The sequence below is a fragment of the Xiphias gladius genome, chromosome 13 (genome assembly GCF_016859285.1).
Source record: "Xiphias gladius isolate SHS-SW01 ecotype Sanya breed wild chromosome 13, ASM1685928v1, whole genome shotgun sequence".
NCBI classification, from domain to species: domain Eukaryota; kingdom Metazoa; phylum Chordata; class Actinopteri; order Istiophoriformes; family Xiphiidae; genus Xiphias; species Xiphias gladius.
This window is the reverse complement of record NC_053412.1, coordinates 12,229,454-12,253,542: the sequence shown is the minus strand read 5'-3', so window position 1 is coordinate 12,253,542 and position 24,089 is coordinate 12,229,454. Positions and strand designations below refer to the sequence as shown.

Genomic DNA, 24,089 nt, shown 5'->3' with positions numbered 1-24,089 from the left:
AGTTGATTTGTGGATTCAGCTAAAGGATTTATCTCTCAAGGAATGTCCACTATAATTAGTTTGACCTTGCCATCCTATAATTATGATACCCCAATGTAATTCATGTTTGAAGTTTAACAAAAAATGTAAAAATGTTGAAACTGGCTTACAGGATTGATTGGAGTTCATTATTTGTCTTCAAATGTAATCAAAAGCAGCAGCCTGTAGGGATTTTAAAGGTACCAGAATTGTGAATTTGTATTTAAGTCAGTGTAAAATATATTGGTGGTCTTGCCATCAGCTGTAGAAATGTTGTCAATTGCTGTAAACTGTTCCTGTGTTGCTGTCCACGTAGGGGACACTGCTTCTAGATGTTTTAATCCAGAATCTCACTGCTGTGGTTTTCCATACCTGTAAAGCTAATGATGTTCCCATCAGCCTCAGCTGCACTTTTTGTTAGTGCTAACTGGTAAGTGTTGGCATGCTAACTTTCTAAACTAACTCTGTCAGAACTAGTTTGTAGGACATTTAAAGTGTTTTGAACGGCCACACGGGATGAAAAACCAACCGTCGGAGAGAGGGAGGAGATGCGTTGTCATTTAAATACAAGGCAGTCTGTCCGGGAGGAGATTCATAGTGTTGAACAGAACTAAAGAGGGAAGTTGGCGCCTTTCTCACCTCGACACAGCGGGCTAATCACGGTGTGAAGTGGGTGTGAATGTTGAATCGTCAGTCTCGGAAAGTTCCCTGAATGGTCGGACATGGTTTGGATAAACTCCAAAGAACATGACCAATACACAGTACAATACACAAACTTATGAGGTTTTTAATGAGGTCACATAAATTATCTTAAAAACTGGGAACATAAAAACATGAATTGAAAAGGAACTTAAGCAAAATTTCCCTCCCAATCATCACTTTAATGGCACACAGAGACAATAACAATTAGACACCAGAAATTATAACTTGAAAAAAACTATTGCAAAGCACATTTTTATGGGCTCATATTGAAATTGCATTGAGCTCTCTCAGACAAACAACACATGGAGCACGTTCGAAGAGAAAACAAGCTCATCACTCATCACTCATCACGGCCTCAGAAATGATTTCTGCGACAGAGAAACTAAGCCTAGTTCTGTTCCTAAAGGAGAGAGAGATACAAACTCTAATGACTGCTGGCAGCGCACACTAAAGGTGCATTTGCTTTCCCTTTTATTGTTCCTCATTGTTGAATAATTAAGACCTATTGTTATTTCTCGGCCACCCACTGTAATGATGGCAATAATTCATATTATGCTGATTAGCACAGTGATGGGGGGGCGTAATGCATACCAAATGGCACAGTTCTATTCCTGAAGTAGCTTCTATAGTAAGGCAGAATTGTGCCAGGGTCACCAGGGTATGTTTGTAATGCACTAATAAGTATTCCTCTGCATCTGTATAGTAAGCCAATTTGCAAGGTGATTGCTCATCAGCTGCCTGCTCAGATTGTCTGTGTGTGGGCTCACAAGTGTGTACACTGCTACACGTGTTTGTGTGTTTGATCGTGTTTTTGTGTTGTTGCGTGAGCAGCTTGTTAATGCAGGTCTGTAATTACTCAGTAGCTGAGCTGACAGCTCAGTGTATCTCAACTCTGATCAGGTTACCGACTTCGTGCAATGGCCAAGACATGCCACTCAAGTCAGAGGGCAGGAAGTTCTTCCAAATTACCCAGCTCGCACTGTTCTCAGCCTGTTAGCAGGATGGTGTCAGGGCCCCATCCTGATTTTGACATGGTGTTGTCTCTCTCTGTCGTAACCTCGATGGCAGTGTGATAGTCACACCATCATGGTCTATGCTTTTTATTTGCCTTTTTCTTTCTAGCTGTGTTGGCTTGCCTTCAGTGTGTCTCTATGGACGGTGATGTACGCCTGTCTGTTCACTACTTTGGTCCTGACCAAAATATCGCAACAACATTTGCAAAGCTGAAACGACTACTTAGTTTATTGATTTGTTGATTGACAGAAAAAACTGTTTTGATAGTGGATTGATCGTTTGTGTTACTTCTCAAGCAGAAATGCCAAACACTCTGTTTCCAGTTTTTCCAATGTAACGATTTGCAACAGTATTTTATATCATTGCACACTAAATATCTTAGTTTTACGTTGTTGGTCAAGACATTTGAAGATGTCACTTTGAGCCCTGGGAAAGGGGCATTTTTCATTATTTTCTGATTAATTGAGAAAATAATCATCAGACTAATCAACAATGAATATAATTGTTCATTGCAGCTCTAATTATTGGAGTGATTTCTCTTACTTTTCCTGAAGTGCCACCAGGAGGTAAAAATTTTCACTTATCCAGGGAAAGATCTCAGCACCTACTAGATGGATTGAGGCAAACGCAGAGACAGCCATGGTTCCCAGAGGATTAATCATAATGACTTTTGTGATCCTCTGACTTTTCGTCTAGCACCACCAACACATTGACATTTGTGGTTCAAATTGAAATGGATTACCATACACTTTGATGCAGACATCCTTGGTCTTTGTGAACTTTGGTGCGACTATACACCTTTCAGTGATGACAAAATGTGTCTGAAATCTCACTTTACTGCTCGCTATAGAGTAAACTACTAAATGTCTATTATATAGGGAGAAGGGGATGAGTGAACGAGGGAGGGATTTTGGCCATAGCCTTAGTCTCCACTACAGGGAGACATCCTGCTCACTACTCATATCAGTGCTCTTAGTTTGGACATACAGTGAAACATACAAGTCATGTTGATTGTGCCGAGTCCCCCAATAAAATAATTAGACTTGTACTATCTCAACTGTGTGCAATCCTCAAGGTAAATGAAAACCTGAAACTGTTTTGAAATTCGGCCTGTGTAGGCGCAGCGTCTGCCACGGAAGCTTATTAATCAAGTGAAAAACTCAATTTGATATGAGAGAATTTCATTTGACCTTTTCTGGGCGTAAGTGGGTCTTGAATGATAAGTTCTCATGAAAGAGCATACATCAATAGATCCCTCCACCTTCTCCGCCTGTTTGTTGCCATAGTTGGGAGATAGCAGCGGTGTCTGCAGCATACTGATGAGTCGTAGGCTGATTACACTTAAAACTTCCCTCATGGTCTGTGTCAAGGTACATTTGAGCTGAGCCTTTATGCAGTTTGTATGGAAGACAGGATATGTGCATCTGCTTCCTGAAAACATACAATACAGATTCATTGTTTTATTATCTGATAGAATGGGTTCAACTTTCAACTGAAATAAATTAGAGTGAATTTATTCATGTTAAAAACATGCTTTTTAAAGATCCACAATGACGTCTTACCCTCAGAAAAAACATGTTTATTTGAAAGGTTACATGTGGTTTTTTTTTAGAGCTGGTTTTAGAAGTCTTAAAGCCGCACATATCTCCTCCATCTTCACAGTATCACCTAATCTCCTCTTTCCCTTTTCCAATATCCTTTCTTTCTTGAAGTCTCATATCAGTTTTCCTGACCTGTTTTTGTCTCCCTTTTTTTACAGAGATGGTATGAAGAGACAGCCCATATTGCATTGGACGAGAGCCAGCTGTGTCAGGTACGGTATGCTACAATGACCTCAGCTTCCTGTCTATTTGTCAAATAGCTGCTCAGTCAGGGATGTAGCCTATTTCTGGTTTTAAAAGGCCTTTCATAATAGGTAGACACAGTGGTCCTGTATTTCCCAGAGCTTTCTCTGCTGGAAGAAAGTCAGTGGAGATTGAGAACTGTAACAGAGACCTTATATAAAAAGTTATTGTGGCCTCTGAGGTTCACAGCTTCAATCTCACTGTTTAATGAAGCAGAGGCTTTATCACCCTTACATGCACTTAAGTGTCATGTGTTCCCTTTCTCATTAAAAAGAATTGCAGAAATTAATTATTGAAGAGAAAATATGGTGTGTGGTGCATTCCAGTTTTTGATGTCAGTTCCTTTCTCAAGTCTTCCCTGTCTCCCCATGCTGTAAATGGATAAAATTGGCATTTTGCCCATCATTCTACAGTCAATAAGTTGTAATGACCAAGTGAAAACATTTTTTCAGAAATTTTTGCAAATTTATTAAAAATAAAAAACTGAAATCTCTCATTTACTAACGTATTCTGACCCTTTGCTGGGGCACTCCAAAGTGTGTTCAGGTACAACCTGTTTGCATTAATGTGTGTGACAAATCAAATTGATTGGACATAGTTTATAAAGGCATGTACCTGTGTATATAAGGTCTAAAAATTCACACTACATGTCAGGACAAAAACCACTCCATGAAGTCTAACAAACTCTCTGTAGACCTCAACGATAAAACTGTTGCAAGTTATAGATCAGGTCAAGGGTATAAAGCCATTTCTCAACCCTTCAGTGTTCACAGGAGCTCAGTGGCCAAACTGAGTAACCAGGCAAAAAGGGCCTTTGTCAGGTCCGTGATTGCACTCTAATAGAACTTCAGAAGTCCTCTGCAGATAAGGGAGAACCTGCTGGAAGGATGACCATCTCAGGAGCACTCCATCAATCAGGCCTTTATGGTAGAGTAGCTAGAGGGAAGCCACTTGCGACGTTCCGCTTGAAGTCTGCCAAACGGCATTTAAAGGACTCTGAGAGCATGAGGATAAAGATTCTCTGGTCTGTTGAGCTAAAAAACTGAACTCCCTGAGCAGAACTCCATACATTATCTGGCGAAACACCACGCACTGCTCATTACCTGGCTAATACCATCCCTATGGTGAAGCATGATGGTGGCTATAGAGGTGCTTTTAAGTGGCAGGGTCATGGAGACTGGTCAGAATTGAGGGAAGGAGGAATGCACCCAAATACAGAGAGGTCCTTGAAGAAAACCTGCTCCAGAGTGCACGCAACCTGGGGCGATGGCTCACCTTTCAGCGCGACAATGACCCGATGCATACAGCCAAGAAAATGCTGGACTGGCATCGGGACAAGTCTCTCACTGTCCTTGGGTGGCCCATCCAAAGCCCAGACTTAAACGCTATAGAACTTCTCTGGAGACAGATGGCAGTTCACAGACGCTTTTCATCCAAGCTGACAGAGCTTGAGATGATCTGCTAGGAAAAATGGGATTAAAAAAATGGGATAAACTGCCCAAATCCAGGTGCGCAGATCCAGCTTGTAGAGACTTACCCAAGATGTTGTAATTGCTATCAAAGGGGCTATTACAAATTACTGAATTAAGGGACTGAATACTTTTCTAAATGATACATTTCAGTTTTTGATTTTTAATACACTTTCAAAAAAATTCTAAAAACATTTCAACTGTTATTATGGGTTATTGAGTGTAGATTGATGGGAAAAAATGGCAATTTTATCAAAAAAAGTAAAGGGTTCTCAATACTTTCTAAAGCCGCTGTATGTCTTGCAGCCTGCCTTTAGTGCAGTCTGTCAATTGACAATACAGAGGTCTTTTTCAAGAATGTCTTTCTGTTTTAATTTCTGATAATCTAGTTTATACCAAGGGGGAAGAATGTTTCACTTTGAAGAAAACCTTTTCTAACTTACATCATTAAAAAAATGATTCTACTTTATCAATGGTATAGTGGCAATTGAGAGAACCTTGCTGTAGGTTGAGCCGACAGGCTGTTTCCATCTTCAGATGCATACACTGGGAAAATCACAACTGAGAGTGCACCTACATTAAGCAAGTTCGTTTTGAAAATGCACCTTTTTCTCTGTATTTCAGCCATCTGTCCTCACTAAAACAGCATTTTTTTTTTGCCCCAAAACCAATTTTTAAAAATTGCTTCCAGTATGTAAATCTTAAAACGCCAGCATGGTGTTTCAGTGTGTACAGCTTTTACAAATGATAATGCTAGCCCAGTGAAGGCTTAGGGCTATGTGGCAGTAAAGTTAAGACAACCATTAGTTGCTTCTAACTTTTCTGTGATTGTTCATTTTAAATGCCAGTATAGTCAAATACACAACAGAGCTGCTGTCATTTGCCTGGATTTATGTTGACAGATGACATCCCTATTATAAAATAAGGATTTTAATCACACACACTGCAGCAGCTTAGGAATGACTGCTGCTCTACATGTAGTGTCACAGGATTGCTGGTATCAGCACAAGCAGGTTGGACCCAAATGCAGACTCCCAGATATGCGGATTTAGTGAAGATACTTTAATTATGTAAAACACAGGCTTACAGGCAGACAAGGTGAAGAAGATGGCAGACAGGAACACGGGATCGGGCAATGGGTTACAAAAGCTTGCAGCAGGAACACTGCAAAAATACGTGGGAACTGAAATAGAAACATAAGCAGATGATCCAGTGAGAAACAAAGGGAGTGAACTGGCACATATAATCCTAAATTGATGAGATAATGAGGTGCAGGTGGGGAGTGCTCAGGTGACTGCAGGGCTGAAGACAAGTGGTGCAGTCGGGAGACTGGGAAAAGGGTGAGAAAGTCTGAGGACTGGTGGGTAACTAGAGGAAGGTGGGTCTAGGGAGATGAGGTGAGAAACTTCATGAGAGCCGTGAAAAGAGGTAGGAGACATGGTAGAGTGGAACAGAGAGGGCAGATTGTGACAAGTAGTGTTTATGAGCCATGATTAAATCACTATTTCATACTCGTTCAGCTGTCTGACAACAGAAGCAGAAAAATATTTGAATGAGAAAAACTATATCATGAACTCGGCTGTTTTAAAACACTATAGAGGTAAGCACAGAGAGCAGGAGGAGACTGAACTGAGGTGTAACAGGCTGTCACTCAGCAGAGTAACCGGCTAAGTGTGATGCACAATCACAAGCAGGGACTGTGTGGAGGCAAAGTTAAGAAGCAAACTTTCTGTCAGCTTTAACTCTTTCTGTAATCACGCATTGAAAACATTGATACAGCCGATCTTTCTGTATTTCTGTTGATTTTTGTCAGATGTCACAACGATGAAATAATAATAGTCACTCAGAACAGCAAGAGTAGAACACAAGCGCGGACGGTGGTGGCCTTTTTACTTCACTTTCCACTTCACTAAGTGGCCGTTAAGCACTGCTATCTTAGCAAGCAGCCGTCTACCAGCTAATCTAACCAGGAGAACAAAAGAGGGTCAGAATAAATTAAAACTTTCTGGAATCGTCACAGCAACGTACAGGTACATTCAGGACGCAGCTAACAATCCTGGAACATCGCGGTGAAAGCAACCTGCCAATCAGGCCTATTTGATAAGCGTACAAACACGTTGTTGCATCCAAATTCTAAGAAATAGCGCAAAGCTAACTAAGCTGCAGCCAAAGACCTTGTAAGAGAGGAGAGAAACCACTTAAAGCATTTTGAATAGGAAAGTCCATAACGCTTGCGGTTATATATGGCGATATATATATGTATATGTATATGTGTATATATATATATATATATATATATATATGTTTCTTAATGTTTCTTAAATTTTACAACAGCATATGCTGAGGGTCTGGGTGTTACGTTGTGTGTTTAGTGCAGAGACAGAAAGAGGGAGAAAGAGAGTTTAATTCTGGTTATTTTCTTTGTGAGATACGGTTTTGAATATTGAATGCAGTCTTTTGTCTTCTGCTTCAAGGAAGTTTGTATCTTGTCTTGTCCTTTTTTTTTTTTTTTTTTTTTTTTTTTTTAAAGAGTTTCACAGCAGGATAACCACAAGGGTGGTAACAAAAGTTCAATCCCATTGTTAATTGTATTATCAGATCAAAATGTCAGTCTTTACATGTTGAAGATGATAGTGCAAGGTCTGGCATATGTTACTTTTGACACCTTTATTATGGGGTGAGAAGTTAATCTGGAAAGCCCTGAGAGTGTCTGAAGAGTTTATTATAATAAGGAGATAAGGTCACTTAGTGGGTCCAGAGAGTCTGCAAAACTTTAATCAAAGCCCACCGTTTGTCTCCTCGTGGTATATGTGGTGAAAAGGAGTGGTGTTCTCACTACACTTGACCTGACCTGTAATTTGTAAAGTTCCATATCTGCTATTATGCTGAAGTACAGTACATAAGACGGAGAGCGAAAAGTGAAAGGAGAAGGAGAAAAACTTTGTTAAAAAGCAAAAAACATACTGAAACTGCTGTATATACCTTTTTATAGTGGGCAGTTCAAGTGCTGTTAAGTACTGTTACGTAGTGAAGATGCTAAATTAATGCATGCATTTCATTTGCTACATTGAGACTGAGCCATGGAGCGTGGAGGTATAGTCTTTTGCTTTGTTAGTTATCAGTGTGTCGTGCTTGTTTTGTTTTCCACTGTCAAGCCCGTAAGGGTTCTCAGAGCAGAGTCAGCCCAGTGAAAATAAGACAAGGCCAGGAGGAAACATGGAGACAGACAGAAGTATAATGGCCAAGCTTTTCCTTAGTTTACAGTTACTGTTTTCTTAAACAAGGATGTTTCCAGTGGATTTTTTTCATTGAGTGTTATATGGTTTTGTTGGTTAGAAGCTGTGTCATATTAGGGTTTTATGGCCTTTTCCTGAACTGCTCTGCATTGTTTTAACTTTCATGCTGTGAGACCCAACCCCCCCCTTGTAGTTTTTTCCCTAATGTTCACAGGGTGTTGCTGTTACATATTAATGACATATAAGCGACTATAACCAAGATAAGCTCATGGCCTTTCATTATTAGAAATCTCAACAAGTAGTCTTCATGAGTCCATTTGGTTTCTAGCAACCAAGACCCAACCTAGGACCTGGGTCAGACCAAAAGTATGTATATTTTCAGTCTAATGGGATGAGGTAGGGTCCTGCTGTTTAGCTGTGGGTCTCAGGTACGTGTATAAACATTTCTAATACCTGAGTGGGGTTGCTGTTAATTCTGATCATGTGACCTGTCATAACCATTGCAGAATTCTGTTTTTTGAATGTAAGGTAAACTGCAGGAAAAACAATTTGTATCGCTACTATTTTCAACTTTGACTGCTTGTTAATTGTTGGTGGATCATGCTACTGCCAGTGTTGGTCTTTGGGTCAACCATATTATGGAATGGATGGCTTTGGGTCTATTCAAAGCAGACCTGACTCTCCCTGGGTCAGTTGCGTCTTTATTTGTGTTATTTGTGCTAGCAAGACACATATAAAAGAAGAATGGTCATGACAGATGCAGCAGGGACAAAAATATCCTCTCTCAAGGCCCCAGTACGGGTCAAGCTCCAAATATGCTGGATCCTTCGTTTCCCATAATGCAACTCGATAGCATATTTAGTCCCCTGCCTTGTGAATGCCCATGTCTTTTAAAACCCCTTTCACCCAGTTTGTGACGCAGGCTTTATGTTAAAAATCTGTTGTCTTAGATAACAAGACATACTACAACAGTTTTCACAGGCTGAGTAGTACTAGGAAACTGTTCCTCACGTGAAATCGGTAAAACATAGTTCAGTATATATATCTTTAAATAAGACATTGAGAACAGCTGTCTGCCTGCTCTTTCTTCCCTATGTGTCTTTCCTTCTCTGTGACCTGCCAGTGTCTGCAATAGCCCACAGAGACACAAACAGTTAGCATACATATGTCAGATGCTCCATGCAAGCTAAAGTTCAAATCCCCGTCATGTGCACACTTCCTTAGCGCCACAGGCAGGGACTCTGTAGAAAGGTCACCTCTCACACTGAGTGAATGAAGGAAATTGCTGGCTTTCTCTTCTCCTCACCATACTGTTTTTAGCCTTTGCTGAGCATTAGTTACTGCTGTTTACTCCCACTCACCTAATCACCACTCAGCATGCCAACTTAATACATGAATCTTATTACTAATCTGCATATAATTAGCATTTTCTAGCATTGAATAGTATTTTAACATGTCATTTTTAATTGCAGCAGCTCTGCAGCCAAACACATTGTGTTTCCAGCTGTATTATGATATTCAAAGCTCCAATCACACTGAAATTCCAGTTTCAAAACCAATCAATGACGAAAGCTTCAGGATGAAATTATATTCGGTGCTAGTAAACTAATTGAAATACAACAGTTTTTTAGTGAGGACAGAAACCCATCTGGTTCCAGTGGATGATACCATTTTCTTTTTGCAGTGGCTTGTTTTCCAACTTGGGCTTCAAAGCTGTATCTAATCATATACTACAAACGGGTGGCTGAAATATCCATGCCACACAAGTTGCACTATGTAACATGAATGAAAAATCTGAATGCACGGGTGATTCAATCACAACCTTATGGTGAAATATTTAGTGAAAAGGACTGAATGTGTTGATGGGCCTTAGGGCGGAACAGTCTGTATCTCAGAGGCTTCTTTGAACTCTTTCCCCTCCTTCCCAGATCAGGACTCTGGGGGTTACAGTGAATTTTGTATGAATTTGTAGAAACAGTTAAAAGGAAGTAAATTTTGTGCCACTTTATCCAGTACTTTCATTTATAAAATGCGCTTTCTTGAAATATTCAATCAATCCTGGAGATAATTTTTCTGACAAGTCGGAGGATTTGATTTCTTTTTCTCTTATCTGGTTAGTGAAATAGAAATACCACAGAGAGACTATGATGAATTATAACCACTACACTTGAGTAGTTTTAGTGAAGTACAGTAGCTCTGAGACACAGATCCAGATATGAGTGTAATATGCTAACATAATTTAACTTCCTTTTATGAGGTTTGTTCTCACTGGGTGAAAAAAATAGTATATTTATCTTGCTGCTAGGCTTTTTAGTTAGTGTGTTAATAAGGTTCCCATGGAAGAAGCGTTAATTTTAGATTATGGACTACTCTTAGCATCCGAATTTATTCTTGTTTTTATCCGTACCAAACTGAAAATATTAATTTTGATTTCATCATAATACTGCATATCAAATTAGTATGAAGTTCAGTAATAGATGGATTCATTGCTCACCCAAGTGTTCGTCTACCACCACAGTGACAGGCTAATTGAACAGTACATGCCGGAGACCCAGCTGCAGGCGAAATTTGCATACCTTCATCGTAATTTATCAATGACACCTCAGCAGGCACTTTATCACGTTTAAAGACCGATTTCTCGATCTTTTTCCTTATGAATACATTACTCCACCGACTCATAGATCTTCCCTGGCTGTCCTTGTGCTGAGCGACTGCTCCCGAATGAAGTGCAAGCTCAGGATGTAGTTTGTCACGTGTTGTTTCCCCCGCGCTGTGTGTTCGGCCTAAACTGCAGCCAACTAGTGAGATATCGGTTTCAGCCGGGGCGATGGCAGTGAGCTATTTGACTTTGTGGTGAGATATCAGGGTGCACAATGCTTAGTACGGTCATGGAGAAGTCTAAGGGATGAACGTCTCTGTTTTCGCGCACTGGTTGTAACTCATTATTTGATTTCGTTGATCAATCACAGTTGAATTACTGTGAGTCATTAGGAACATAAACCCTGAATGGTGGCCTTGGGGAAATCCATTCTGGTGCAATGGGAGGTGAAGGGCTGACGAGTGGGAAAGGATGTGTATGTGTGGACGAGGTGCCTCCCTCAGACTGTATGATATCTACTTATTGGCTTTGCTTGTCAATGAAAATAGTAATTTATCCTCAAAGATAGAAGAGTTAATTGTATTTTCCTTATAAAACATCCTTTATTTCAATCTGTACTACCCCCACAATGGCAAATTCTGTGGTTACACTGAACAAGCTGTACTTGAACTGGTGGCAGATTTACGGACCGGAAGACAGCAACACATACACAGATGGACCACACAATTTTATTACATGGTTGACTCACTCACTGACTGGCACTGTTTGGTATTATTCCATTTCAAAGGGCCTATTTGTGATTATGGCATGGCAACAACAATAAGGCCTCTTAAAGTGTCTTCAGATCAATGAAGTGAGTCTTTTATAAGCTTTCCAAACATCACAGCAGGAAGGGGCAATCTCAGAAGATTATATTTATTAGATTAAATTAAACTTGGTAGGATTTCAATTGGTGAGCAGCAAGAGGCTCCTTATTCAAACAATAATGTCTCAAAGATTTCACAACAGAAGCCAGAGGACTGGGGAAGCATCTCACGGGTTTTCTTTGGCCATGTGCAAATTGATTTATAAAATGTGTCTGAGTTCAAGTAAGTGCTCTGTAGGAGGAAAGGGTGATTAATTCAGGCCCTGGTTATTTGTCTTGGCTGACACATGAATCACAGCAGCCTTCCCACAGGAACTCACCTGCAGCGTTGCCTCTCTCTGCTGATGTACAAGATTTCAAATCATATCTTGGATCGACCAGGCTGAAGATCATCCCAGGGTCGACTAGTAAATGCAAATTAGGCCTTCATTTAACTTGTTGATGGGTGGCAGTTGCAGGATTTGGACAGCTCTGATAGCGACAGCTAAACTGCAAGTCACTCAGTGTATCCCCATTGTATGTCCACTGCATTAATACATTTCCATCAGCAGCCCAGTGTCATTAAGGAAATTAGGCAAACAGGTCAGGACCCATGTAAAAATTACAGTAAAGTCTGATGATATGCACTTATGCCCTTTATGTGAGCATTACCCTGTTAGGTGGAACTGAAATTTAAATTCTCCTCACTTTTTGTGTCAGGAAATATAACTGTACGGAAATGCCCAATTAGAATGAAATATGGTCAATCTGGCAATCTGGCACTTGGCTAACATTAGCACCGTCTCTCTCTTGACTTTGCTTTTTCTTTGTTTCATTTACTTTCATCAGAAGCTCCCACACACTCACGACTGTGTTCGTCTTGTATTATAGAGAGAAGTGGATGTAGCTACCGTTAGCTGCCTCTCTCTTTTATGGTTCCATGGGAATCATGAAGTAATGTAGACAGTTCAGTTTTTAGTTTCCACCCAGATGACAAACAGCAATTACATTACTGTCCCAACACTGTCAGTCAGGACCAAAAATTCACACCCACTGGAGGACACTAATGTAGGGGGCACTGTAATTTATAATAAATTCAGTTCAGTATTGGATTTCTTATTTCCAATAATTATAATTTTGACCGTAGTACGCAAGTAAAAACAAAGATATATATATATATATATATATATTGACTTACTTAGTTAATATAAGATGTGTGGAGTCAATGGGTTGGCTTTAATGGACTTTATTTACTTGTGTTTATGTACCTCCTCTTACTACTTTCATGATCTGTGGATAAACCGCCCATTTGTCCAGCTCATTGTGATCTGTGGAGGTGGAGGCAATGCTTATATTTTTAGTTGCATGAGCGAAGCAGGAAATAGTGTTTACAACGCCCTTTGAACCTGGCTTATCACAGGACTGTATTGATCAGTGCAGTGTTTGAGCACTGTTTTGTTTTTGGCTAGACCGCAACAGCAGAGCCAGCCCAATAAACCCGAATGTCCGTGACTGAGTGAGTGAGTGAGTGAGTGAGTCCACGATAAAATTACACCATCGGTCAGCCAAATGCCGCGTGACCAAGTGCTGAAGTTACACCACTGGTCATTGCTTTTTCGAAATGAATTGGTGCAAATAGTTTCTGTTGCGTCATCAGGGGGTGTTCACAGGCAATGTTGTCAACTTAGAGGCTTTGTTACTAGATTTGCCATCTTTTCACACCCCTTTAGCGACTTTACAAATGCACTTAGCAACAAATCCAGCAACTTTCTGGACAAACCTTAGCTATTTTCCATAGAAGAATAGTAGCCAGCCTTGCCCCACATGAGCGAGGTCGGGTTTACCTTCCGCAGGCACACCTCTCTATGTGTCTCATTCAATCAACTGCACGGCAGCTGATACAAACGTGAATGAGTTTCTAACGTTGTTTCTGATTGATCATTTTACAGGTAAATCTAGCCGAAATCACAGCACAGCCGTTGTCTTCAACTCGTGTGTATTGTGATATATCAGACGGCGTTGCGATCATAAAATCAGGATTTTAGCAGAGCAGCAGCTTGGAAATGGCTTGGAAGTGACTGCTGGTTAACATGTAATCTTAATGGGCCGCGTTTCAGACACTATTTCATACTGGTTCCGTTGTCTGACAACAGAAACAGAAAAACTTGTAAATGAGAACAGCTTTACTGGGAATTCAGCTGTATTAAATCACTGTATATGTGAGCACAGAGTAGGAGAGAAGGCAAACAGATAAAGGGCAGTCCAGCCATATAATATGTTTTACCTAGTCTTTTTTGTCTAATGATAATGCACATCCACTTAAGCAGAGAACTGTTTCGGTCTTTGCCAGTCACAACATCTCTTGACAATTGAAGGTTTCGTTTTGTAGTGAAGGTCAGGAGCTGCTTTTGTTTTGAAATCGTTGGAGTGAATCCCCCCTGTCTGAGATGTATTTCACTTTGCTGCTAATTTAAAGTTTTTGGCTTACACATCCTTGAAAGGAGTTCACAAGCAGTCAGTCAACAGCATGAGCTGTCTGCACTCTTAACTACTTCTGTGTTGTTAGTTCACAGTTCTGCTCTCACTTGTACACAGTTTATCAGACATGAAACCAATACAACAAAGCAGAATATAATTTTTTTGTTTCCTCCTCAATCCGTGGGCCTAAAGGCGTTAGAATGCTTCAACTGAAGTGCCTTATGAATTGTCGAGCAGCGTGTGAAAATCCTTCCCCGCATACCACAACGTAAATTTTTTATCTGAAACCAACAATCCAAAAAGCTTTACACAGCGATTTGCCAGTTGTGCAGATGTGGTTAAGAAGGCAGGAATGAATGCCTAAGGTCTCGTTTCTCATTCTTTCCACAACTAATTCTGTCCCCTTTCACATGGACAAATAAGTTCAACACAAGGGGATTCCTTCATTGAAAGATTTTCCGAAATTTTGGGTCTTTTGCCAAATATATTGATTCCTATTGCACCTTGCCACTTTCTAAGATGGCAAGGTTTTTAACCCACCTTTGACAGGGTATTTGCGCATCTTGAAAAGCCTCAAAAAGGATTATATTTAGTTTCCTTTTAAAAAAAAAAGGCCTTAGAGGGCACTGAAAAGTCTTAGACCTTAGACCTGTTGTAGACAGTAATATCATTAACGGAATGTTTCTGTATCGGAGAGCAGGTTGTCCGGAGACATTACACATCTATAAACTAGAGGTGGGATTGTTGTGACAGTGGACTTTGCTATAGGAGGCTGTTCAGTCAGCAGTCACTCCTGCTGGCTACAGTAGCTAGCAAGCCCATCCACTCATGATCGACAAGGATCAGTGTTAGCAAAAATGTAAATCAACTTAAATGAATAAGTCATTTTTCACTGGTTAATCCATCCATCCATTTTCTGCCTCTTAACTGAGTCGAGGTCATGATAATATAATTGATTATATTATTAGGAATTATTATTGAATACTGCTGGGAAGTACTGGGAAAAATTGTTCCTACTGATTTTCCATCATACTTATATTCGTTGAAACTTTGGTATGTATGCTAAACAGGTGCAAACAGCTGTAAACACTTTTACCTTTAAATTCGGTCAGCCGGCACGTCCTACCAATCGGTTTGTTTCAAGCCTAACCCACCCATGTTGATTCAGTGGTCCATTGGTCTGTCCAACACCTTTGTCGAGTGCATCAACAACTACTTGCCAGATTGACATTAAATTGGTTATCGATTGTCTTGGTCCCTATAGTACCATTCCTAATGATTCTTTTGATCACCTGACCCTTTCTCTAACACCACTGTCAAGTCAGATTGACCTGTCAACAAAACACTTTGGTCCAGGGTGAGAAACCTCAACTGCTAGCCAGATATCCGTGAAATTTGCTGTTGATTTTTTTTGGTATGTTTTTAATACTCAACTCTCCCACAGGGACATATACTTTTGATTTTAAAGACTCCATAGCCTTTCTTTGAGTGCTCACCACATGACAAACTTGGTAAGGAAAATCAACTGCAGGTTGTTTGTTCTGTTCAGTGTTATTGTATTATGGGTTTAAATGAACGTTGCAGTCTCAACGCACCACTCACACGGCTTTTGACTGAACATAAGAAAGACTGGCAGCGGTTTATGTGCGTTGGTGGAGAAACTGATATTTGAGGTTGACCATAGATGACAAGGTGTCAAGGCAAACGCGTCTGAAAATTAAAATGTTGTTCCAAAGAGAGACATGCAGGCGCAGCTACCTTCAGTGAATAGTCAATGCGTTTTACAATCTCTGCTCCTCTTGCATGGTAAATCTCCTTTGCCTACCTCTGTTTTGACCATTTACCCCCGCTTCTCTCCTACACTCCCTACACTCCATTTCCTGGAGCTGTTTTCACACACGCACAGCAGTACACTATGGCTTGTAACAGTGTGTTTGATGTTAGAAATGAACCAGTGTGTGGACTGTGAGGCTTTCTCCTTACCCAAATCCTTTAGTCTTTTGTGTATTCAATGAGCGATTGCATACTCTTAACCATGCATGACTTTGATGGAGCTAAACTCTGTGTAGATGAATAAGCCCTCCCTCCACACTCTGACAGTACACTTCATAATGGGGTTTTTATGTACTGCAATGAATTTACTCCAATGTGGGGGCATGGACTTTGGCACAATAGTGTTTTGATGCCGGATAACATTAGAACTAAGTTCAAAAGGCAGTATTTTCGATGGCCATTTATCACGTCCGCCTTTATCAACTAGGTCATTTTTCATTTTTCCTCTGTTTCTTGAAAGAGAGGGGAAGAGAGAAAGTAAAAAGGAAGCAAGAGAATAGAGCAGAGTGAGAAAAGCATGCTCAGTGAAAGTGAGGTAAAAGATGAAGAGAATGACAGCAAGAAAAAGTGCAGGCTATGTAGTAGTGTGTGTGTGTGTGTCTGTCCTTTTCCACACTTTTCCACCATGTTCATCTGTGAGTTTCAGATTCACTGCTCCATCTCGGTAAACATGTTGACATTCCCTTTAACATTTTGGAACATTTTTGTTTTGCTGCTTTGACTGAACTGGAAAAGACAGCCTAAACTTTCAGAGTTCTGCGCTAAACTATTTCTCTGGATGTACGCATTCTGCCACACATGCTTACTCTCCACTCCTATCCATGAGAGTGGAGCCATCTCTGGTGGCTCAAAGTGGGTTGCATAGGATACTAAGTACTTTGTGTCGGTGGTATGTTATGTAAAAGTAATTGTGGGGCTAATTTCAGTGTAAAAGGGCAATGCTGTGGCACAGCTGTGGGCTGTGGTAGGTATGTCTTTGTACATTTTTAGTTGAAGTGACTGACTAGAAATAAACTGACAAGAGAGAGAAAGAAAAACCAGCAGAAAATATCAAGCTTGCACTGATCAGAGATTGCTATCCAAACCATGGATTTTCTAATGTTGGCAAATCATATCTACAGACAATTTGTAGTTAAATATAGCCTCTCATGAGGCTCTCATGAGCTCACCATGTTAGCTATTTGTTAAATGTTGGGTTGCAGTTAATTATTTTCATAATCAATTGAATAGTTGGTTCATTTAAATGCCAGAAAATAGTAAAAAAAAAAAAAAAAATCGTGACGTCTTCAATTTGTTTGTTTTTTGTTCGACCAACAGTCCAAAATCCTAAGATATTCAGTTTGCAATGAAAGAAAACAAAGAAAGCAATAGAAAGTATTTGCAAATAAAAAGGGAAGAATAAGAACCTAGTAGCTAGTCAAGTCAGGCAGACTGTGGCTGAGTGTCAGCACACTGTGGTGTTTTGGCACCTGAGGACACACTGCCACAGACATTAACATTAACATTAACAGTAGTCGAGTCCAAGGTGATGTATTCAGATGTCTTGTTTCATTCAACCAACAGTCCAAAACCCGAAGATATTCAGTTTACTGTGATATAAAACACAGAACACGCGCATGGCGTTTTGACTTAAAAAGTGACTCAAATGATCAAAATAATTGATTAACTTTCTATTGATTGACTAACTGATTAATCATCTAATTAGTGCAGCTCTAAAACACTTGGTTAAGTTTAGGGAAAGAGCACGGTTACTAAAAAGGCAAAGGTCAGTTGCAGGTCTGGGATGTGATGCAAACACGAGTCTGTTGTGTGAAAATCAGATTTGACTACATGTTCATCCACCAACTTGACTTCTACCTTGCTACAAGCGGGGATGTAAGGACACGCTACTTCCTGCCTTGGCACTAAACAGGGGAGCAAAATTGTCACATATTACCTTCACAACTCAGAATCAAAAGTAGCTTTATTGGCCAACAATTTTTGGACACATACATTTCCATGGACAATAACAAAAGGTTACAGCAGTGCAATGGTGCATGGGAGTGCTAGGAGTGAATGAATATTGTATAGGTAATGTAACAGCTTATTTTATTATCTACATTATACAAAGTAGATACAAACACGTCTTTGTCCAGTATCCAATATTTAGTCTGCTGCATTCTGGCACGTCATTTATGATGAGTCTAGTATCCAGGCACGCTGGATTCAGACAGCTGCTGGGCTGAGCTATTGTGGCTGCGTGGGATAGCATAACCACCACTAGATAGATGGATAGGTGCTTAATTCATCCAAGAAGGAAATTCAGTTGCCCCCTTTACAAAAGCTCGAGCTGTTATAGCATAGGTGCACATAACATATCTTTCATAGAAACATTGTATCCTGTTCCTCCCCTGCAGTTTCCTGTGTACCTGTGGCACTGTATTTCAGAAAGGCAGGCATTTATTTTGTGTTTGTGAGCAACTAGAAAAGAGAGGAGTTCAAGGACTCAGAAGGGCTCAGCCCCCCCCACAGTGAGACAATGATGCCTCTCCTCCCAACCCCACACACCCACCTACCTGCTTGTCTTCCTGTCCTCCATTTTGACACTGAGCAACGAGGTCCGCTCTGACCTTGCAGTGACTTGCAAATGTGCACCTAGCCGTTCCTCCCACAGCTACAGAAGGAGAAACGCCTGCAGCTGACGGACCAACACCGGGACATGCACAAACACACACAAACACGGCCTCATATGCACATCCAGTCATGCGCTAACACACACACTCAAAGAGTACATCTGTAGTGGGACACAGTTTCTAGGTACCCCATCTCCCTGTGGGAGCTCCCTATCATCACAAGGTCCAGCAGTCTCTCCTCTCTTCCTCCCTCCCCGCACCATCACACCTTCAGCATAATAAGTGTATGCAGCAGTCACACCATGGCACTGTGTGACCCTCACATAACCCTCACCTTGCTCCGGGGCAAGACCAATTTACAATCGGCCCGCCTTGACGCTGCCTCCCAGTCGTCTGCGGCACTTTGCTGCTGTTCACTCTGTGGTTCATTTATGACCCCTGGCCCTCCAGTGAAGGGCATTATGAAAGGGACTACACAGGCAAATGGCTTGGCTCAGACCCCGCTCTCTCTACTAACAGCTTGTCCAGGATGAAGGAGGGGGGGGGGCTCAGACAGGGAGTGAGAGATTATCAAGGTGTTGGACTGTTTGATCACTCTGTAAACTAAATGTATGTGCTCTTGCTGGCAGAAGAGGTTCGTCTTTCAAGGGACATCTGAAAATGCGCAGTGCGGAGGGGGCTCCCGTTGCGAAGGTGGCTGTAATTGAAGTGGAAATGACAAAAGGGACTCCACAGTCCCAGCTGCCAGGAAGGACTGAAAGCCCAGAGAGAAGTTAGAGGAGCCAGTATGTAGAGGAGCAGGAGGAGGGACGGTGATGCCGTGAGCGCTGAATTTTTTCCAGGTTGGCATGCTCATTCACCTTAGCATAATATAGCGAAAGCATGAGATGCACACGGAAGTCAGCAAACCTGCCGCACAGAGAAAGGTGAGAGTCAAAAATTGTTTTAAGCTATTATGCATGGTGTTTTTAGTTAGTAAATATGTCCATCTGTTGATCGTAAAAAAAAACAAGAAGGGACAGAATGATGCAGATTTCAGCTGTATTCTCAACTTAATGACTACATGCTGTTCTTATTTGAGAAATTTATGGAACCTTGGTCTTTTCAAAACTATTTCGAGACCCACTTGCTGAGTCAAAAGCCCTAGTGCTCAAGGCTGGAATCAAGGTTGCCACTGAAAAGTTGACATTTTAGAAATACAAACTTTCTACCTGACAGGGCACACAAAAGAAAACGGCCTTGTATATGTTGGCAGATTTTCCTTTTGGTGCCTTTTCAGTTTAGCACCTTTCATGCACACGCACACACACACACACACACACACACACACACACACACCCTGAATTAAAAAATAACAACACAACACTCATCAGCAGAGTGTTAAATGGTTGCTGTTGGTAATGCAGGCAGATGTGAACTGAGATTCGCTACCATTCTCATTCTCATAGGCTGTGGTGTGTGCCGGCAGTATGACTTACAGCCGTTGGGTGTGTGCAGTACCGTAACAGTACAGAGTTCATTGAAGTTTATGGCGAGCCCCAGTTTTGCCTTTTTAATGCTACTTGCTGTAATGAAGGGTTACTCTCCTACCCAGTGGCTGGCGGACGCTTCAGTGATCCAGCCGCGGTAAGTTACCGTGGGACGCTCCACCGGTGGCAAGCTCAAGGACAGAACTCGGTATCAAAGCGTAAAGGAGGTGTGTACATTCCCCTACCTCTCTCCATTCTCCCTTCTCTTCTTGCTCTTTTCTTTTAATTCACACACTTGTTCCGTCTCCCCTAGTTCAACTCAAAGAGTGTTACTGGCATGGTTCAACAGGAGCTGACATTCTCACTCCCTCTCAGTTTTCCTGGGTGTGATCGATGCATGCAAATGTGACCTTCAGGGCCAAGGCATTAGTCGGCTGTCTCCATATCATATCCTGCCTTATATCTCAATAGAAAGAAGTGGCGCCACTCTGTGTCTCCTCTGTACTTGTAAATATCTTTCTTCATGCCAGTGACATTATTTTGCTCTGAGAAATTGAGGAAGATTTACAATCAATTGTTGACTTGCTAAATGCAGATGGAAGCAGGGATTTAATGAAGTAAGGTAGGAGGGTTTTTTTTTAACAGATACTTTAAGAGTCACTCATTTGTTTATAGATCAGTGCAGACTAATTAACCGACATTCCTGCTTTAACCACATAATAAGTTATTTTTCGATACAGATTCAAATGCACATACTTGTTGGAAAAAGGTGTTGGTTTGTTGATGATGGGTCATGTAAAGGACTAAACAAAAAAATAAAACCATTACTACATTCATTAATTCTCCTATCCCTTCTTTCTCTGTATATATTTCCCAATTCACTCTCTGTCCATCCGTCCTGTAATTGGATGAAGTGAATGCGATGACATACCATTTCACAAGAAAATAAATGGGCTCCAAACAAATGGCAGCTTCATTCCAGGGCGACTTAATGCCATGCTAAACGTGATAACACTTATGACATGTACATGGCAGACAGGGGAGATGAATAGATTGCCTGGTAAACCGTGGCTGTGCATGTGTGATGCACATCTGGGCAGGATCTTTTCTAAGAGGGATGCTGATACCGCCACGATTGGTCTGGACATTGAATATTTGCAGAGGATCTGTGCGGAGGCGTGATAGCAATTAGAAGACACAGGCAAGGCTGAGAAATGAAGATTATACATGGGGGCGATAAGAAAAATGTTCATATTTCTTGCTGGTCAGATGCTGTAAATGTTTTTGTGATTGGTCATGAAAGTACAATTAGTCCGAAATATATTATATAAAAGTAGAAATCCGCTTATTTTAGAGCCATAAGCTCATCAAATTCTTACCAAGAAAGGCCAATAACTACTATAGCACATTTAACACCCACTCAATTGTTTCTCCATGATAGAACACTAAAAGTCCTGGAACATATCTGTGAACTCAGACAACAGCCCAAAGCAGTGTAAACGTGTTTAAATCTGTATCATGAACAAATCTGCCGAAAGGCTTTTGGTAAAGATGTTTGCACAAAAATAACTTGAATGAAATCAACCTACTTGATCGTGATGGAATCTTCTGATGTAAGCAGTTGAAAGAATCTCTAAATATCAGCCCATTTAAAATGTAATTAAAAATTTAAGATGGAAATGCTATAAAATATTCAGCAATAATCGTACATTGTATCACTCAAGCTATAAGCCCTTCATCTAAGAAGGTTATTGTGCATGAAATGAGAGGATGGAGTAAAACAACCCTGGATGAATAGAACTGAAAATAATCTGCCATACAGCGTAATGACCTGCCTTCCAACGCCTGTGTAATTTAACGCTGGCTCTGCAGGACACACTTGGTGCTCATGTAACATATACTGCTTTACATCTAGGTTGATGTAAGCCTTTAATGAGTCAGGCTCTGATTTGAAAAGTAATTAATTTTTCTCGGAAGGAAAGTTTGCCGTCAAAGCAACACCCATCATCTTTGACGATAATGTGCATGCAATTCTTTCACCACTTTGTGTTAATGATTAACTCCCACTTACAGATGAGTTTATAAAGTGCATCCACAAAGGTGTTTTCACTTATTTTTTACTGAATAGTCCTCTCCTCTGGGTTGTGTGGGCATCTCACTGCAAACATTTGCACTTGTCCTAATAGGAAGAGCACAGGAGTAAATAATAACGTTAACTATGGCTCTGTTCTACTTAAGTGACTCAGTAAGCCACGACAGGGAGCCATCATGAACAGTATCGGGACCCCGAAACTGGAGCAGCCATCATTCATTTTTATTATTTACACCTTTCGTACTGAGTCATGTTAAAATGTCTTCTACTGACTGACATCTTGCCAACCTGTTGAAATGGGACGAGTCACACGTTACCATTCTTATTTGTATATGGACCCTCGCCCTCAGCACAGGTCGAATTAGCAACCATAGGTGAAAACACACGCACAGTCACGCAGCTGTTTTTCAGTTTTTTACAGGTCTCGGGCCTGTACAGACACAAACGGACCTGAGAACGCGAACAGAATAAGTTAAATCAGCTGTGTGGGTGTACCATTTGTGCGCAAGAACTTTAAAGTTATGGTCTTTCAGACTATTCTGAAAAATGAAAATAAGAAATTATGTTACGGTCCAAGACCAAATATAACATGCCCCTTGAAAAAGCTTTAAAGTCCAAGTGAAATCACATTTAGTCGTCCCTTTTTTATGCAGTCAGAAATAATGTCAGTGCATTTGATTATTATTTATCTGGGAAATACCCTACAGGCTCCTTTTTCTTCTCAGTGGTTTGAGGCGCGTGCTGGTGTAGCTGGCAGGCTGAGCCCCAGCGGGGGAATGACAGACAATGTTTATTAGCGGTAATGAAGAGTGAGGAGCACACCGGCACCTGAATGTACCACGGTGACATTTGCAGGTACATCGACACGCTCTTTAAAGGGCTGCAGCTGAGCAGCTAATAAGCTAATTAGCCTGCGAAGTGACACTAGCTGTGCACTTCTCCCCGCCGAATGTTTGTTTGGTGCAACAAGCTAAAGTGCAGGACAAGACGTGTATTAATGTTAGATACGTGACTGTCTGTAATAGAACACTTTTCCCTAGACTCGCAGCTCCGGAAAACTTTATTGCTTATTGTTTTAAACATCCATGACTAAATGAACAATTATCAAAGTTAAGTTCAGAAAAATATATCCTTGGGTATTGATTTATTTATATCGTTTAACTGTCAAAAAGTCAGCTTATCAGCTTCATGAGGATTGTATGGGTGTGGGTCTGATCACATTTGATTGACAGTAGCCTGGCAACAAAAGCAAATAACCAGCAACTGTCTTCGGAAAGAGATGCTAAATCCTGATGGGTGCAGGAGAAGCATGTGACATCATCCTTTTCCCAGCTGAGCCCCATCCACTTCAAACCGCTGAGAGAAACACAGACATAAACACATGTAGAGAAATCTCATGTGAAATAACCTAAAATGTTTGTGTACACGTAGGACTTGGATCACTCACAACAAGGTCTTTAAAAACGTTATTATCATCCTTGTTTTCAGATTTAACACAATGGTCGGGAATTAATTGTCATATGAAAGAACCTGGTTTCTAAAATTCAAAAGCTGGCAGGACAGAATGGAAAATCATCAATGAAGGCCGAGGAAGAAAAAGAGGGTCATCGGCTCCCCTGCATATTTGAGGTTTCAGCAGTGGAAACAGCTGATGATGATTAGAGATGTTTAAAATTGATGCTCAGAAAACACATTTGATCCAGATTAGTGGTGCAAAAGCTGCAAAAGCTGGTAAAATTGCAGATTTTACGTGACGAACGGGTTGACCAACCCAAAGAACAGGTCAAAATTTTTTGTGCGCCACTGACACTACTCTAGGAAGCGAATGTTGATTTAAAAACATATCCACGAGCAGAAATACTTGACCTATTTTTGGCAT

At 40.8% G+C, this 24,089-nt stretch overlaps 1 protein-coding gene across 8 annotated transcripts in view; it reads left to right on the top strand.

Moving 5' to 3' along the window:
• Positions 1-24,089, top strand: part of LOC120797914 (beta-1,3-galactosyltransferase 1-like) — a 107,019-nt gene that overhangs the window by 41,813 nt on the left and 41,117 nt on the right. For 2 of the 8 annotated variants that reach the window (XM_040141698.1, XM_040141696.1), the window contains 2 exons: positions 3,494-3,547; positions 19,279-19,491. The exons of 1 other annotated variant lie outside the window; for it this stretch is intronic. The gene's annotated coding sequence lies outside the window, so the exon portion shown is untranslated. Of the gene's footprint in view, positions 1-3,493; positions 3,548-19,278; positions 19,576-20,243; positions 20,346-20,431; positions 20,907-24,089 lie in introns of those variants that run through there. 5 more of the 8 variants (XM_040141700.1, XM_040141697.1, XR_005708592.1 and 2 more) reach the window with 4 other exon arrangements.